The 4451-nt window shown below is 39.5% G+C and overlaps 1 non-coding gene across 1 annotated transcript; it reads right to left on the bottom strand.

Annotated features, from left to right (window-relative positions):
• Positions 1–32: 32 nt before the first annotated feature.
• Positions 33–105, bottom strand: TRNAK-CUU. The gene has a single exon. It is a non-coding gene; the product is annotated as a tRNA-Lys (tRNA).
• Positions 106–4451: the final 4346 nt, after the last annotated feature.

Below are 4451 nucleotides of genomic sequence, written 5' to 3'. Positions count from 1 at the left end.
AAAAAAAAAAAAAAAAAAATAACCACACACCACGCCCAACGTGGGGCTCGAACCCACGACCCTGGGATTAAGAGTCCCATGCTCTACCGACTGAGCTAGCCGGGCGCTTGCTGCAAATGCTTGCAAGTCTATCTCTTAAGGAGTATTTAACTACACGCCTTCATTTTGCGTAGTTACGTCTGCAAAAAAACTTTATAACTTACTGTTAAATCGGCACTGCAGAATTATTTTTAAGAGCGTTCTAAGTATTTAATTGTACTTATATTTAAGAATGTTTGTGTATGTATCCAAAGATCATTGAAAGCTTATGCGAGTCATCATTACAGAGTCATTGAATCTTTTTAACGAAGTGCTTAAAAATATTTACCAACCAATGTTTTATTTACACAAACACATATTAAGGCCATCCAACTTCCATCAAACGGCATACCGGATTTCTACATGTTTGGACTCCGCATTTAAAAACACAAAGTCCAATCTCAGATGTTAGTTTCCCTGAACAACCGCGGGGCTTAGCTATTTTCTTTAGTATGGTATGATGAAGGAGAGCTAAATTCAGAAAAGGTGGTTTAGAGTCAATTAAAATAAGGTCTCTTTCAAGAACTGACAACGAGAGGTATGCCCCTTGAAGGGTGTTATTATTCTCAAATGACAGAAGCTGGGAAGAAAGAATTATAGTCTCTGAATCTAATGGCAAAGAATGTGAATTCTAAGAAGCACAGGGTCAGAAACCTGATTTTAATCAAATTGAGACAGGAGTTACTGGAATAATGTCATATGGAAATACATATATTCTGAAATGATGGTGAATCTTTCCAGATAAGAAATTCTGCAAATTTTTCTGAGAGTGGAGAGGGGTGTGTGGTATTTATACTACTGTTCAAAGTGCAAGTAAAAGACCGGTTTGTAATCCCGAAAATAAACAATTCTTAGGATACTAACCCCAAAGCACAGTATTTGGAAGCTAGATACATTGGGCATCACATTTCCTGAGGTATTAAATTTAAAAATAATACGATATGTCATAAAATAGTATACATTTAGAGTCCTCAAAGCGCATACGTGTTATTTAAAATTTTAAAGCTTAAAATATTACAATTATTTTTTTTTCTCACAACTGCAAACTGATTTGTGATTACTTTATAACTTTGCCGACTGTACCTGGGAAGATGAATTTGATTGTATTGTTTTTTCACATTCCATATATTCATTAAATACCACATGTAAAGCACTGTATTAGGTATTCTAATGAAAAGATAAAACAGGCTGATGTTTTCATAAAGCTTCTCGCCCTATAAAAATATGTGTAAATTACGTACTGATTTCATACATATGACTTCCAAAGTAAGCTGGAGTAACTTGTTCAAACAATTTCATACCAATACCATTTAAGTCTTATTGTGAATCAGACAAATAATTAGGAACCTGAGACCACAATGCATTGCATTCTTCTGGTTTTTTTTTTTTTTTTTGAGACGAAGTTTTGCTTTTGATGCCCAAGCTAGAGTAACAATTACATGATTTCCGCGCACAGCAACCTCCGCCTCCCGGGTTCTAGCGATTCTCCTGCTTCAGGCTCCTGAGTAGCTGAGATTACAGGCATGAGTTACCTCGCCCGGTTAATTTTGTATTTTTAGTAGAGACGGAGTTTAACACCATGTTGGTCTAGTCTGGTCTCAAACTCCTCACCACAGGTGATCCACCCGCCTCGGTTTCCCAAAGTGTTGGGATTACAGGCGTGAGCCACAGCGACCGGCCGATTTAAGACATTCTTCTAAAACACAGGATAAATCAACATTCTAGCCCCAAATTAGGCAGCTCATCACACAATGAGTTCAGAAAGAGCCCCCAAATTCTTATTAATAAATATTGAGTGCACTGGGCACTGAAATAGTGTTTACACACACAAGTAGTGATGTTAAATAAAAGTTTAACTGGGTACCTAAACAAGTTTGGAGTACTTATAATTTACCTCCAAGGCCAACTGCAACTATAACCGTTCGCTTTCTTCAACATTTTCTTGGAGGATCGTGGTCTAAATCCGAAGTCCCCATAAAAGAATTCCAACTAAAGGCCAGATGCGATGCCTCACGCGTGTAATCCTAGCCAAGGAAGGCCAAGGAGGCGGATCACCAGAGTTCGGGAGTGAGAGACAAGCCTGGCCAACATGGTGAAACCGGCTCTCTACTAAAAGCACAAAATTAGCCGTGCGTGGTGGCGCGTGCCTGTAATTCCAGCTACACCTGCGGCTGAGGCAGAAGAATCGCTTGAATCCCGAGGGGTCGGAGGTTGCAGTGAGCAGAGATCATGCCACTGCACTCCAGCCTGGCTGACAGAGCAAAACTCAGTCTCAAAAAAAAAAAAAAAGAATTGCAACTGGAATATTTTAACAAGAGTTAGGCAAATTAAGTGGCTAATCTTCCAGGTAAATTCAAGTCCTTTTATCTATCTACAAAATAAAAACTAAACATCAATTATAATGCTTCATTAGCAGGAAGAAGCAATTGAAATTCCTTTTTCCCCCTTAATTTCTATATCCAATTCTGCAAGCCCTTTATCTTGGCCCATTTTTTGCTGTTATGACAGAATACCATAAACTAGGTAATTCATAAACAAGAAACGTTTATTTGGCTCATGGTCTGAGAGGCTGGAAAGTTCAAGAGCATGGCACTGACATCTGGCAAGGGCCTTGTGGTGTGTTATTCCATGACAGGATCAGAAGAGCAAGTGAATATGTGCGATAGAGCTGAAATCCAGTGACGTACATCATTGTATTAGGAACCCACTCCTAAAATAACTAACCGACTCTGATGTCATTCATCCATAGAGCCCTCATGGCCTAATCACCTCTTAAAGGCCTCACATCACAATATCATTATATTGGCAATGAAATTTCAACACGTGTTTTGAAAGGGACACTCCAACCAGAGCACTCTACACATCTGAAATACATCAAACATTTCAACCTCCACTGCCACCACTTTGGTCCAAATCACTCTCCAGTACTGCTAGCACACGAAAGTGCAATAACTTTCCAACTAGCGTCCCTTCTTGTCCTTCCCTTAGCTATCATTCTTCACACAGAAACAATAGCTCATTTAATGATTTAAATGAAATCATGTAATTCTCCTGAAAACTCACAGTAGAAAACCAACAATAAATGTGAAAGGAATGATGTAATTGGAAAATCATCATTTGGCAACTGCTGTAATAATAATAAATTCAAGTAAGTATCGTCAGATATTAGAATTAGGGAGTGTAAGTTTGAGGAGTAAACAGAATGTTTACATATTCTCAAAGTATTTCCTCACAAGATACTAATTACAAAGGGGAAAATGGAAACATTATGATGGAGAAATCTTCAGCAAGTGATCAAAGTTAACATTATCAGCAGTAAAACAAACTGATCGGCCGGTGGCTCACTCATGTAATCCCAGCACTTTGGGAGGCCAAAGCTGGCAGATCACGAGGTCAGAAGATGGAGACCATGCTGGCCAACATGGAGAAACCCCCGTCTCTACCAAAAATACAAAAATTAGCTGGGCATGGTGGCCCGAGCCGGTAGTCCCGGCTACTCCAGAAGTACAGGCAGGAGAATCGCTTGAACCCGGGAGATGGAGGTTGCAGTGAGCCAAGATCGTGCCACTGCACTACGGCCTGGCGACAGAGCAAGACTCCGTCTCAAAAACAAAAAACAGCAACAACCAAAACAAACTGATATCATGTCCCTCCTAATATAATGCTCTGACACGAATGAATACAAAGTCACTTCTGTAGGATTCCTTCCATAAATGCGTCACTTGAAACTAATAACAACAAAAAATCAGACAAACCTAAATTAAGGAATATTCTACAAAATAAATGGTTTGTAATCTTAAAAAATGTTCATTGCATGAAAACTGAAGAAATACTAAGCAACTATCTTCAAGACTAAAGCAGACCGGAAACCTGACAACTGAATGCAAGGTGTGATCTTGGATTTTCCTTTGCTATGAAGGACATTATTGAGTCAGTTGTCAAAAAAATGCATAAGTGGATAGATCATAGTATTGCTAATTTTCTGATTTTCACAATAATACTGTGGCTATGTAATTATATACACACTGATGAATCAATATTTAGGAGTAAAAAAAATGCTGATGGCCTATTTACAAATGTATTAAAATCCAAACCACAGCTAGGTGCGGTGGTTCACACCTGTAATCCCCAGCAGTTTAGGAAGCCCAGGAGGGCAGATAACGAGGTTAGGAGTTCAAGACCATCGTGACTTACACGGTGAAACCCTCGTCGCTACTAACAATACAAAAAATTAGCCAGGTGTGGTGGTGGGCTCTTGTAGTCCCAGCTACTCGGGAGGCTGAGGCAGGAGAATCGCTTGAACCTGGGAGGCGGAGGTTGCAGTGAGCCAAGATAGCGAAACTGTATTCCTGCCTGGCAACAGAGAGAGACTC

The sequence above is a fragment of the Cebus imitator genome, unplaced genomic scaffold (genome assembly GCF_001604975.1).
Source record: "Cebus imitator isolate Cc_AM_T3 unplaced genomic scaffold, Cebus_imitator-1.0 Scaffold70, whole genome shotgun sequence".
NCBI lineage: Eukaryota > Metazoa > Chordata > Mammalia > Primates > Cebidae > Cebus > Cebus imitator.
Note: the sequence above shows the minus strand (reverse complement) of the source record. Positions and strands in the feature narration are given on the sequence as shown.